Source organism: Lynx canadensis, chromosome B1 (genome assembly GCF_007474595.2).
Source record: "Lynx canadensis isolate LIC74 chromosome B1, mLynCan4.pri.v2, whole genome shotgun sequence".
Taxonomy (NCBI): Eukaryota; Metazoa; Chordata; class Mammalia; order Carnivora; family Felidae; genus Lynx; species Lynx canadensis.
Window position 1 is genome coordinate 73,526,298 of NC_044306.2, and position 15,306 is coordinate 73,541,603.

Genomic DNA, 15,306 nt, shown 5'->3' on the forward strand with positions numbered 1-15,306 from the left:
AGATGATGATGTACTTCAAAGCAGTCAGGTGTATGGAGTGAATATGGTTAGTGGATTTTCACATGATATTATGGATAAACTCATTGGGTTTATCTTCACAGCATGTTTTGGTTGAGCTCCAAAGTACATAGCGCCATCTGTTTGGTCACAGCTGAAGAGAGGATGGAAGATCTTTCTGTCCAAGAGGAATACCAACGTCAGTGAAGGAAGCTATAGCTTTGCTTGTGACCAAAACTAGGCATCCAACATAAGTCACTGGAGGTAGGTTACACCCATTATAGGGATGGAAAGAGAGTAGGAAGGAAGGCCAAAAGAGGAAATAGAAGACTAAATCTGGGGTGTGTCCAGGTGGCTCAGTGAGATGACTGTCTGATTCTTGACTTTGGCTCAGGTCATGATCTCATGGTTCGTGGGACAGAGCCCTGTTGTCAGGCTCTGTGCTGAGAGTGTGGAGCCTGCTTGGGATCCTCAGTCTTCCTCTCTCTCTGCCCCTCCCCCGAGCATGGGTGCATGAGTGCGTGCGCACTCTCTCTAAATAAATAAGTTTTAGGGGCGCCTGGGTGGTTCGGTCGGTTAAGCGTCCGACTTCGGCTCAGGTCATGATCTCACGGTCTGTGAGTTCGAGCCCCGCGTCGGGCTCTGTGCTGACCGCTCAGAGCGTGGAGCCTGTTTCAGATTCTGTGTCTCCCTCTCTCTCTGCCCCTCCCCTGTTCATTCTCTGTCTCTCTCTGTCTCAAAAATAAATAAACGTTAAAAAATTTTAAAAATAAATAAATAAATTTTAAAAGTAAATATAAAAAGGAATAGTTTTAGGGCACAGGTAGAGAAATGAAAGAAGGCAAAAGGGAAGGACTTGTAAAAACTATTTTTAAGTGTAAAGATTTTGCTGTGTCACTTGTCCATTGTAGGTTCATCTTGTTGAGGAATCTTTTCTTTCTTTCTTCCTTTCTTTCTTTTAAGGAATCTCTTTTGTCCTTCTTTCTTTCTGTTTCTTTCAAGTATCTCCCTTCATTGTCTGAAAATTTAGGTTTATCAGGCTGTGAACCTAAAGCTAGGTAACAATGACCTAGAATACATTGTACCATGAAAGGCAAATTTGTTGTGGTGTTTGGGGTTTTTTTTTTGTTTGGAGGTATATTTCTTGTGTGTGAATTATAGAATAAAAAAAATGGGAATTATTACCTTACTTCTCACTCCACGTAACTGGCATTTAGAGTGAGACAATTTTAATTGTGTGTGAATTATAGAATAAAAAAAATGGGAATTATTACCTTACTTCTCACTCCACGTAACTGGCATTTAGAGTGAGACAATTTTAAGTGGGTGACTTTACACATTTATCAAGTAGTGGATAGTTTAAAAAACAGTTGGGGCAGAATATAGGATTTTAGTACCTGGTCCTTTTTTCAGGCAGCTCATCTTTTTTAAAAATGAGTGCTTGCCTGATAGTTGTGATTTATATTAAAATATCACATTTTATAGAAATTTTTAAACCACAGTATAACATACAGGCATGGTTGATAGTTCTCAAACACTGTGGATTTTATTTGAATTCTGGCAGTATAAATTATTTTGATTTCACATAGATCAAATGTGGAATTTGATTATGGCAGTCTTAAAATGATCCAGCCCAAAGTGGCTGGAGTATCAAACTATACCTTTCTCTTATAAACTCAGCACTTGGCTATTTGATGACAATTTAGCACTTCCTACTGTTTTGGTCTACATAATTTTCCTCATTTCACCCAATATAGTTGCTAAACCAAAACTGTGAAGTGAGTAATAGAAAGGGAGAAAGCATACCAAATAAGTAACAGATGCAAAAGTGCATCTCTTGAATGAGAAAACATTATTTTGGTTAGAAAGCTAAATACATGGATTTCGTTGTTAGATAGTAAGCCCTCAGGGCAAAGGCCTGGTCTCCACTTGTATTATGAAATACAGATGTTTCTTAGAATGAATGAATACATATGTGAATGAGCACAGGGGGTGCTATAATGTGAGGGTGTGATACATGGGCCTCCTTGAACCCATTAGGTGTGAATTCTAACACAGTTCTGTGACTTAGCCAATCACAAGGCAGAAAGAAAGTTCAAGATCTTGTCAAAATATTATAGAATATTTAGATACAGTCAAATAAGAATTTTTTTCTGTAATCTGGTTTTTCATATATTTCTTGTGAGTTTTAGACATAATAGAAACAAGTTATTGATGATGTTCAAAAACATATTGTTTGAGGCAACAATTTTATGTGATCAAGCACATTGGTTTAATTTAATTTCAGATCCTGCAATAAACATGGCTGCCCTATGGCTAACAGAATAAAGTTCTGTTAATATGAAAAGAGAGTACAGTTCTGTAGATATGCCTAGAATGTTTAAAATCAAAATTTATTATTTAAAGTAAAAACAATATGAAGAATTTATGAAGGCTGTTCTATATGTGCATATACCTAGTATGTGCAAAAAGTGATATTTTAAACAAGTATAGATTATTCTTAAGTGTATAGTAAGGAGGAGGTAAATATGGAGTTATTTATCCTCATACCATAAACAAAAATTGATCATAGTTATATTAATGAGTAAAAGTTAAAATTAAATCATAAGAACTGGAAGAAAAGCAAAGAATAAAGGTGACAAAAACCTTTTTTAAATATAAAGGCAAAGGTAAGAGTATTAAATTTGAACTTATGACACTAGAAAGCACTGTAATAAGTTATAAGAAATGATAATTGAGAAATACTTCATAAATTTAATCAACAAATATTTACTACTTAGTGCCTCTTGTGGGCAAGGCATGGATCTGGGCTCTGGGAACTTAGGAGTCAACAGACTAGAAAAAGCCAGTACGTTTATGGTGCTTATGTTTTCCTGAGGGAGAAAACAACAAAAATATGCTTTCAAGTAATGTTAAGTGTTATGATATAAAGAAAACTAAAGACGGATATAAGGAAAAGCAAAGATTGACAAGGTGGTAGGGGAATACAGCAATACTGTTTTAATTGCATGTTCCGGGGAGGTGTCTCGGATATGATGCTATTTGAGTTGAGTGAAGTGAATGAGCCATGTAAAGGGGAAAGCAGTGAAGGTACATGCATCAGCAAATACAGAAGCCCTAGTCAGAGCCACGTGGAGTGTTTGGGAAAGTATAAAGCCAGCGTGGCCTAGAATTAGTGGGAGGAAAAACAGTAGGAAGTGAGATCCTGGAGGAAACTAGAGTTTACACCCTATAGGACCTTGTAGACTGTGATGAAAAGCTTCAGAGTTCGTTCCAAGGGTTACGAGAAGTCACTGGTGACATTATCTGATTTATACTTTAAAAAGAGTAACTGGCTACTTTGTGGAGGATAAACAAAGGGGTGGGGAGGAAGTTAGTGCAATAACAGTATCCCAGTTACCTGGTTATTTCAGTAATCTCAGCTGGTGATGATTATAGCTCAGTGAGGTTGTTATATGAAGGTGAACAGAGTCAAGATATATATTGAAAGTAGTGTTGCTAGTTCTTGATAATGAATTGAACACAAGGTTTGGAGAAAGTTAGACATGAGTGTAGAGTTTAAGAAAATTTAGGGCTATAGAGAAAATTTTTGGAATCATTGGATTATAGATAGTAAAGTCATGGGATTGGGAGAGATAACTGAGGAGTAAGTGGAAATACAGAAAAGATCCCAGGACTGATTCCTGAAGCACTGACCAAGAAGTCAAAAAAAGATAGAAGATCCAGCAAATAATAAAGAAAGATAGAAAATAAGGATATGCAGTATCCCAAAAGCAAAGTAGAGAAAGTGGTTTAGATTGTAGTTGGAGCAACATGGCAACATCAGTGTAGATTTTTAAATCTTCCCAAATCACTGTACCGAACAGAGAATATAGAACAGTAAAAGTAAAAACTCATGTACAGCATCTTCAACAAAAAGTGAAATCTTTCTGGGGCACCTGGGTGGCTCAGTCGGTTAAGCATTCAACTTCAGCTCATGGTCATAATCTCACAGCTTGAGTTCTAACCCCACGTTGGGCTCCGTGCTGACAGCTCAGAGCCTGGAGCCTGCATGGGCTTCTGTGTCCTCCTCCCTCTCTGCCCCTCCCCTGTTTGTGCTCTGTCTCTCGCTCTCAAAAATCAGTAAACATTAAAAAAAATGTTTTACAGTGAAATCTTTCTTACAAATTCTAGAATATGGGCAGGTAAGTAAAAGCACCAACTATTGGCAGTAACGGAGGGGAGAATGGAGGAATCTCTCATTTTCTTTGAGCCTGAGAACAAAGAATCAGCAAAAGTACTTACCTACTCAAGGGAAGTTCTATTCTTGGAGAAGAAATGTAGCAGGCAGGTCTGAGATTAATTATGAAAGAAGGGCTGCAGAGCACCCATTTAACTGCAGATAAGTGTAGAAAGACTAAAGTGTATATTATGTTGGTGTGTTTAAGTTCCCAGAGCTTCTGGAAATATACAACCAAAACTGCCTTCCAGAGGAATAGAATCTCACACTAAATAAAGTCTACCAAAAGTAGAACTTAAATTTATATGATTAGTAATGGGAGAGAAGTCCTAGATACAAAGCAGGAAAGGGGACTAGAGAAAGTAGAAGGTACAGTGAGGTCCTACTTATAAATGTTTGGCAGAAATAAGAGAAGAGGGGGTCCTAGAGCCATGAATCTAGGAAAACAATTCTGTTCTGCCACCACTCATATGTGGTAACTTCCTAAAATAGAAAGCCCCATCTCAGTAAAGCATGAGCAACAGAAAATAATTGCAATATATTATGAGCAAAAAGTCAAATTCTCTGAATGATGTGCCGATATACAATGAAGACACATTAGAAAATACAGCACAAAAGGCCAAAGAAAATTATGACTTAATATTTCAAAACTGACTAAAGGAAATTAAGAAAACAATAAAACTATAAAGTTTGTATAATCAGAAAAGTTCAGAGACATAAAGGCTAGCTAAGAAGAGGACATTAAAAGAAAAATAGCTCAATGAACAATTAAAAATAAAAAAAGACTAAACTGGAAAGAACAAAAAGTTAATAGACATTAATGAAACAATAGTGAAATAAAAAATGGAAAGAAAAAATGAAAAAAAAAATCAAATGGATTTGAAAAAATGATAAAAAAGGTTTTAGACATGATAGATTTAGCAGAACAGAAAGAATGATTTAACACACGTCTAAACATAATTCCTAAAGGAGAAAACTAAAGAAATGAAACAGAACAGATATAAAAAATGTAATTCAATAAAGCTTTCCAGACAAAAAACAAAATTTGAATCTACATATTAAAAAAGAATACCATATAAAAATCAATGGAGAGCAGTTAACACCAAGATATATTTAAAAAGTCTATTGAGCTTTAAAGAAAAAGAGTATATCCTTTGGACTTCCAGATAAAAATTCAAGTTACTTACCGGGAAAGAATGTTAAGATTGGCTTACTTTTCAACAGCAGTATTTTAAGCCAGAAAACTGTAGGGTACCATTTTTAAGATACTTGAAGATAATGTAAGCCAAATATTTGTATCTACCTAAACTTATCTTTAAGTATATATGTCATAAATGAGGCTATGGATATGAAAGACCTCAAGTTGACTCCTAAAGAATCAACTAGGGGATGAATTCAGACAACTGAGAAATACTGGGGAAGGTTTCCCATAAGGACATTAAGTATATTGAACTGTAGAGTTGATGGTGGATGTAGTGTTAGAATAGCATTTAGTTAATATATGCCCTCACAATATAAATAAATTACAACTACAAAAAAATAGAGATAGAAAAAAAGAGTATCTGGAAATAGAATACTTCCTAATTGCCTTATAGACACAAAATAGGAGTAAACAGCATCAAAATTAGGAAGAAGATGCAATTAAAAGGAAGAAATGAACAGAAATTAATGAGTTAGAGAAACAAAAATCCACAGAGCTTATTAATAAACAAATTGGTTCTTTAAAAATTAAATCAGTTACATAAATCTGAGAAAATACAAAACAATAAAATAGTATATAAAATAAAATAATATGCAAAATAAGAAATAGTAAAGGGGGCATAATGATAGAGGTCTAAATCAAAAGACATTTCTCTGCACCGCTCAATACAAATTCAATTGAAACTCTAAAAGAAAAAGATAATTTTCTAGGAAAATATAGCTTACCAAAATTAACCCTAGTAAACAGATTCTAAACAGAATATATTCAAAGGACGAAATAAAGATGTAAAGAATCTTTCCACACATAGTTCTATAATGAAATTTTACCAAACCTTTAAAGATTAGGGTATACAAATACTATTTAAACTATTCCAAAGCATGGAAAAGCAAGAAAAATAATGAATATAAAGTTGATAACAAAACCTGAGAAATACTGCACAAAGCAGAAAACTACAGCCTATTCCCACTAATAAACAAGTATGTAAATTATAAAACATTAGCCAAAAGTTAACGCATTAAAAAATAATACATCATAGGGGTGCCTGGGTGTCTCAGGTGAGTGTCTGACTTCAGCTCAGGTCATGATCTTACGGTTCTTGTGTTCAAGCCCCATGTCAGGCTTGCTGCTGTCAACATGAGGCCCGCTCTGGATCCTCTGTTCCCCTTTGTCTCTGCTCCTCCCACTCTCTTTCTCTCAAAAATAAACATGTTTTAAAAAATAATACATCATAATGTGGCAAATTTATTTCTGAAAGACAAAGATAATTAAATTTTAAGAAATTTTTATGTTTCTAATTGCTTTTTTGTTTAACTGTACAGACTAATTTCTACAATATTAGATTATGGTGGTGATATGAGGCCTCTTGGCTTTTTCCTGGCTTCTACAGCAAAGAATAAATACCATTCATCAAATTAATAGAGCTATAAAGAAAAAATATGAAAATTTTCTTTAATGGCAAAACACACAACAAAATATAACACCCATTTATGTAAACAGCACTCAGTAGGCATTAATGGATACATCCTTATAATGGATACTTCCTTGAAATTATAAAATGGTATGTAACCCAAAAGCCAGTATCTTCCCCAATGGAGATAATTTAGACCTTTTGCTGCAAAATCCAGGAACAAGACAATATGCCTGATATCTCCACCAAAATTTAATATTGCAGAAATTAGTCTGGACAACTAAACAAAACAGAAACATAAGAATTTGAAAGAACAAGGTTAAAAGTATTTCATTTGTATATGCTATATTGTTATTTCTGAAAAGCTCAGAATAATTGATGTAAAACTAATGAAGTAATTCAGTAAATTTGGAAGCTATAACTGTAATATGCAAAAAGCAAATCAATATTCTTCACATATATGAACAATAATCAATTAGATGAATGGAAAAGAAAATTTCATTTACACCAGAAAAAAATCTAAAACCTTTACAATACCTAATATCCATATGAGGCAAGTTATAATATCTTCTGAAGGACACAGAGGAGACTTAACTAGATGTTTTTAGATAGACTCAATGCTAGAAAGATGTCAATTATTCCTAAGTAAATTTATAAATTTAACCTGATCCTAATACAAATACCAAATTTTTCTGGAATTAAGTAACTTCATTGTACAGTATCTTGAAGAATAAACAAGAACACAAAGAAGAATAGAAAACACTGAAAAAATATGAGCTGTGTATGTGTGTCTGTGTGCACACATGTGTGTGCAAGAATGCACACATCAACCCTAGCAGATATAAAATTATATCACAAAGTTGTCTATAATTAAAATGGGGATAGCATTGGTGCAGAACTAGATAGACTACTAGAACAGAATAGAAAATCCAAAATGAATCCAAGTGCATGCAAAGTCTTCCTGTAATGATGGCTTAGCTTGTTATATAGCAACTGTCCTGCTGAGAATAAATCAAAAGCTGAGTAATAATAATAAGGAAAAGAAAAACAGTTTTGTGTTTCATGTGTGTAAGAAGCATCAAAGAACTGCTAAGGTAGTGAAGAGAAACCATGAGTTAGGAGAGAATAGAAACACAGAGAGGTATACCTAATATACTGTGTCTCAGACCCCCATAGGGCTGTGTGGAAAATGTCAACTACAGGGTTTGAGGACTAAAAAGACCCCTGACAATTTTATGGGGACAAAAATTGTAGTTAAAGGTGTATCATGGAAGACAGGCTCTGGTAAATACACCAGCCTATTATAAAATGGAACTCCCAGAAGCTACCCCAGCAGTAAGGGTAAACCAGAAAACACAAGCTTTCATGAAGCCTGTAGCCAAGATTTGAATAAAATCAAGTCCATATTTGGATATGGTGATCTGTCCCTACTCTAACTGCTTGTCAAAAGTAATATTTAGTTCTCTATAGAGAATAAAATTATTCTTAACATTTGTGATTATTCATAATAATATCTATGTTGAATCCAAAATGGCTAGGTGTACTGAGGAAAAGGCCACATGACCAAAGCTAAAAGAAAAAATATAATAGAAACAGACACACAGGAGATTCATATTATTCACATTATCCTATTTGGGCTTTAACTGTTCAGGAAATTAGACGCTGAATGGATAACTTCAGGGAAGAACTGAACTATAAAAAGATTATAAAGTAGAAAACATAAAAATCACTATTTTTAAACTATAAAAAAAGGAAAAGTAAATTGCAAAGTATGAAATACCACTGCCTCTTCACACCTTCTAGGGTGGCTATAATAAAAAATACAGATAATAATAAGTGTTGCTGAGGATGTGGAAAATTAGAATTCTTATATACTACTGATGGGGATATAAAAAAGGGCAGTCTATGAAAAACAGTCCAAGAGTTCCTCAAAAAGTTAAATATATATGAAGTTATTACCATAATGACCTAGCAATCCCATTCCTAGGTATATACCTAAGAGAAATGAAAGTTATGTTCATAAAAAAACTTGTCTATGAATGTTCATAGCAACATTATTCATAATAGCCCAAATGTAGAAGTAACCTGTGTCAATTAACTGATAAAAATATAAACATAAGGTATAGCCACACAATAGGATATTATTTAGCAATTAAAAGGAACTAAGTACTGACATATGCTATAGCACAGATGAATTTGAAAACATTATGCTAAGTGAAAGGATTCAGTCACAGAAGACATATTGTATGATTCTGTTCATATGAAGTATCCAGAATAGGCAAATATATACAGACAGAAAGCAAATTAACAGGGCCTAGAACTAAGAGTATTTGGAAAAGATGGGGAGTGCTTGCTGATGGGTATAGTATTTCTTTTTGGAGTCATAAAAATGTCCTAAACTCAATTGTGGTTAATAGTTATACAAATCTGTGAATGTACTAAAACCATTGAATTGTACATTTTAAATAGGTAGAGTGTAATCAATAAGGATATATAAAATAAATACAATAATTGTCAATTGTTAAAAATTACTAAAAATGTAATAAAGAATTCAGCAAATATGTTTAAGAGATTAGACACAGATGAAGAGAGGATTAGTAAATTAGAAGATAAATAAAAGAAAATACACAAACTAAAACCTAGAGAAATTTTTGGAAAATATTGAAGAGAGAATAAGACATGTATGGAACATGGTTTAAAGGTCTAACATGTGTGTAATTGGAATCCCAAAAGGAGAATGGAGAGAATAGGCCAGCAGCAATATTTAAAAAGATAGTGGCTGAGAATCTTCCCATACTGACATTAAATCACCAGAGTGTGCTACAAACCCCAAACATGATAAGAAAAAAAATTAAGAAAAACTATAGCCAGACACATCACAGTAAATTTTCTATCAAGCAAAAGGAAAAATATTAAAAATATTCAAAGAGAAATGACACATTATCTTGAAAGAACTAAGAGAATATGAAAATATAACATGATAATGGCAGCACATCAGATTAGTGAAGAAAGGGAAGAATTTTTCCATAAGTGGAGTTTGGATAACTGGAGAGCCATATAAGAAAAAAAAAAAAAAAAAGATCAAGTTAATCTATTCTTCATATTACACACCTGGATAAGCTACACAAATAAATACAAGAAAGAGATCTGAGTATATACTTTTATAAACTGAAAATGGAAAAATCACCAAGAGTCAAAATATGGAAGCAATAAGGGAAATAAGTGACAAATTTGACTAAACATTTTTCATGGCAAAAAAAAAAAAAAATCTCTAAGCCAATCACATGCTCAGGAGGCTGGATTCTCTGGCCCCCATATTCAACCTTGTGGTAAGAGAGGTAGGGTCAGGCCAGTTCCTGAAATGACCCAGTGTCTATCACCATAACACCATGAATTAGATGGTGTTTCACATTACATGTTCACTTATAAAACTACTTTGTAAATATACTTTTTTTGGTTAAATCATGAATTGACCAGTTTTAAGTGGTATTTCACAGGGTAGGGTTTGCCTGTGTGCTAAGCAGAAGGTGAAAAAGTTATAATGCTAATAACTGAATTTTTATTTGGTCTTTAAAACTGGATTTTTATTCTTCATTTTTAATTACCTATTTCCTTTTCTGTCATTTCTAATCTGTAATTTTTTTCTTCAGATAATGTAGCAGAAATAATTTGCCTATTGTTAGAATATTAAAGTAGTTCTCAACAATGAGACAAAACTCATTTATAAAGAAAAAACTCATTTATTTTATAAAGTTTTACTTTTTCTAATTTAATTTATTTAAGAATATATTTTCTATTTCCTATCTAAATACTCTGGGAAATCCCTATATTACATGCTAATTACCAAAAGCATAGGTGCTTAATTTTATGAAATGGACAAATTGAAAGTAATGAAAATAAAAGGCTTCAGATTATTGTCAGATTACATGTCACATAAAAGGGAAATATATTAACCTTTGTGAACTTAAATAAATAATGGCTAAATTTTATTGAGTGTTCCTTATGTGCTAAACATTTTGCTAAATGTTTTATGTGTACTCTATTTTGTTCAATCTTCAAAATAACCCTTTAGGGTAGATGCTAATGTGGTCCCTTTTTACCAGTAAGAAAGCAATAGCTTAAAGAGTTAGTAATTGGTAGAGCTTGGACTCTAACTCACTGGTGTTACTAGATGCTCTTCTCTTAACTCCTTTGCTACATTGCCTCATACTTTAAAGTTTCTTAACGTCTAAGTTTTTTTAATCATGAACTTCAACTTGGCCCCGTCCTTTATTATCTGCAGATCATGTTCTACAAATGACAAGCCATATGGCAACTGGACAGGTAGTTTTCCTGTATTGGGATCTGTAGGTAATTCATAATTTAGGAACTATTTTACAGACACATTATAAGTATAATTTTTCTGATTCTCACCTTTTCTTACATACAAAGAAAATTATCTAAAAAATAAAACTAGTAATATTTCTGGACAAAATGGCTGTAAACATTTGCACATTGTTTCAGTTCCACTGAAAATAGCAAAAGAGATTAAATGTTTTAAGCAAAAATAAAAGTAAAAATGACATAGGTTCAAAAACAATATAATCATCTCCATGACCATGGACCAACTAGTAAAGTTGAACATACTTCATCCTACAGGTTCGTTAATTCCATTTCCAGGTATGTATGCTAGAGAAAAATCTCCCAAGATACTGAACCAGAGTAGAACATAAATTCAACAGAATGTGCATGGCTGAATTTTGGGCTTGCTCTGCTCCAGGAAGTAGGCATTGCTAGACATGGACATTCAGGAAAGTGCCAAAAAGGGTCTATGTGAATTGAGAATCATTATTAGGCTAAGTGCCTAATGCCAGGGGCTGAGTAGGGCTGCTGAGCTCCCTCACCGCATAAAAGGGTGGACAAAGATAGGTTGCTAATCACCTGGGATTTGGGCTGCTAGTAAGCTGAGGAACTTGAGAACCTAAAGGTAAGTACTCAATCTCATGAATAAGAACTAAACCAATCTGCCCACGACTCAGTGATTATTTTCTTTTACAACATCCCACTATTAATGACAGTAGTACTACTCTGATAGCCATTAGATCTGATTCTGGAATTAGCATTCCCATTAATGTCAAGAATAATAGAGAGATTTCTTACATTACTATTTTAAAGTGTACTTGCAGCTGTATATAATGCAATAGGATTAGAGAAAGGAAATAAGAGGTATACATTTGGAAAGAAAGAGACAAAACAGTCTTTATCTATAGACAATACCACTCTCCCAACAGGGGTTCTATGCATAAATTATTAAAACCAATAGGAATTCAGCAGGTTTATAAATAAATAATCAGCATCAAATATCATTAACATCTTTATATGCCATCAGTAATTGACTATGCAATAGAAGAAAAGCTCATTCATAATAATGAGGACTATATGATACCCAAGAATAAATCTCACAACATCTTGAAGACATTTTTAAAAATTTTAACAATATTATTGCAGGAAATACCTAATTAAGCAAAGGTATGAATGGAAGGGGAGACTCAATCATTTGAAAACTGTAATTCTCTATGAATTTATCTACAAACTGAATGCAATTCAGTCAAAAGGCCAACATGCATTTTTATACATTGGACAGTGTTATTTAAAAATTCATACAGAAGGTAAAGATCCAAGAATAATGGATAATATTGAACAAAAAGAAAGGATGGGGAGGAAGGAGTCACTTTTCTTACCAGATGTAGAGATAGAATAGAATAGAGAGGCCTAGAAATAAAAATATGTATGAAAATCTCATATGAAGATGGCTTACTAAATTAGGAAAGGTTGGATGATTTAATAAGTGGTGCTTAATAAGTTATTTGTGTAAAAATGAAATTGAATCTCTCCATCTTACAAAATTAAAGTGAAAATTAAAACTTTTAAACTTTGAAAAGAAAATATAGGAGAATATGACTTTAGGGAAGATTTCATTAAACAAGATACAAAACACACAAACACAAAAGAAAAAACTTATGAATATAATTACTTCAAAATTAGGAATGAGTATTGAAAAAAAGACACCGTATGATGAAAGCGATGAAAGAATCCATAATCCAGAAGAAGGCATCTACACATATATATTATGGAAAAAGGCTTAATACCCATAACTTATAACATCAATAAGAAAGTGATAGCTCAATAGAAAAAGAACAAGGAAAGGAAGCTCATATGGTCAATGAGATGCACTATTACGTACCTATCAGATTGGCAAAAGTATAAAAATATGACAGTACGAAATGTTGGCAAGACTATAGAGAATCAGGAACTTTCACATGGTGTTTGTGGGAATTTTACAGTTTTATGTATCAATATATACATATATATATACACACACAAACATATATGTATATATTTATAGTTGTTATAGCCATTGTGGAGAGTAGTTTGGCAATATATAGTAAAGCAGGAGATAGTCTCTCTGACAACCTAGTTAATTCCATTTCTATGTATACTCTAGACACAATCTCTCTTATGCATATGAGACACATAATAATGCTTATTGCAGGACTATTTCTAAAAGCAAAAATTGGAAACAATATAATTGCCCTTCAATAGGAGTATTGACAAATATCTGTGGTCTATTCATAATGCTATTCACCAGTTAAACTGAGTGAGCTAGAGGTATTTGTTTCCATATGAATAAGTCTCTAAAATATTACACTGCAGAGTAACAAATACCATATGACATGCTTACATGAAATTTAAAACATGAAAAACAAGACTATATAAATTCTCTGTCAATGTATACATATGTAGTATATGTGTAGTATACTTAGTATAAATACATGCTTAGGAAAATAAACAAATTTGCAATGATGTTTACTATTAGAAGACAGGGGCATTGGGTATTCCAATGTGTTTGTAATATTTTACTACTTTGAAAAGTCTGAAGCAGATCTGGCTAAATATTAAACTTTCAGTAGACAGCTGGGTTGTTAGTGAGATATTTTAGTTAAAAATGCATAGTACCGATTATAAATATCAACATCACATAAAAGGACTTTACGTTAAAAGCATGACTTTATCTAAGTTCACACTTGTAACTTAGAAAAACAGATTTTTCTTCTAAAGGACAGTGCTTTCTCCATGCAAACTGCAGCAGTGAATCCAAGCATTCAAGTGCTGTGGAAAATTTTTTGGGCAGTATGCTTTAATCAGCGTCTTCTGCCAATGATTTTTCTTTTCTTTCACATTACAAAGAATGCCAGTAGAGTGAGTGCAGTCATGTCGCTGTACTACATTAGTAGGGGTGAACCACAGAACCTGAGAACTGCCGGGGCAGGGTGGGGGGGGTTAAATACACATTTTAATTTCGAGCAAAGAGTCCCTTGTTTCTGTGATGAATGTGATGTGGCATTTTCTGATTGGCAAGTGACCCATAGAAAGCACCCAGGGAATAATCATGTCACAGTCCAACTTCATAATGAAGTGTAGTTTTGTTTGTGGCCTTAATTGCATTTGTTGGAAGCTCAGTCCTTGATTTCCTAATCATGTCTGTGTTTTCACTTGCCCTATGCAAAAAAAAAAAAAAAAAAAAAGAATAAGAGGAGGTATGTCTCCAAAGCAGTACAAATCTGGGAGATTTGTTTGGTACAGTAACAGTAGAATGTCTATCTTGTTATTTAACTGCTGTAGCCCTCCCAGGAAATAGCTGAGCCTTCTTATCATGTGGGCATTTTATTTTTTATTTTTTTAATGTTTATTTATTTTGAAAGAGAGAAAGAGCAAGAGCTCTGAAGGGGCAGAGAGAGAGGGAGAGAAATTCCCAAGCAGGCTCCGCACCATCAGCACAGAGCCCCATGCGGGGCTCCAACTCACAAACTGTGAGATCATGACCTGAGTTGAAATCAAGAGTTTGTCACTTAACTGACTGAGCCACTCAGGTGCCCCTGTCATGTGGGCATTTTAACCATAACTGAGAATGTGCCCTGTAAGCTAACTGCTGCTCACCTGATACTTCTCCCTAAACTGTGTCACTTCAACTGATAAATGGGTTGGTTTAAGGGTCTAGCTTCTTGGTCCAGCTTTATATACACAGATGCTTCACCCAACCACTCACTCTCCCTCCAGAATACCAGAAGGAAGTTTATTTTACACCTCAATCAATTTGACAATAAATTTCATATTAAAAAAAAGAAGTAAAAAATAAATACATAAAAATAAAAAAAATTTAAAAAGAATAACAGAAGGAAGTTTGAAAATAAGAGAATGTATATGAAATGCTTTGTATGCTGTAAACTGTTTTACAACGGTAGTAAAACCATCCTGGATGTAGGGAAGAGTCACATTCATGGAACTCCATGTCCCTTCCTTTAAAGGAAAAGGGATGCTTGGTGGCTACTGGCTCTTTGGAACATGAGGTTTCCTTCAAGGAGAGGTGGGTGGAAAGAAAGGGTATGGTATTCACTCTCACCAAGCAAGCCCCAATTTTCTCACGAGGATGAACTATCACAA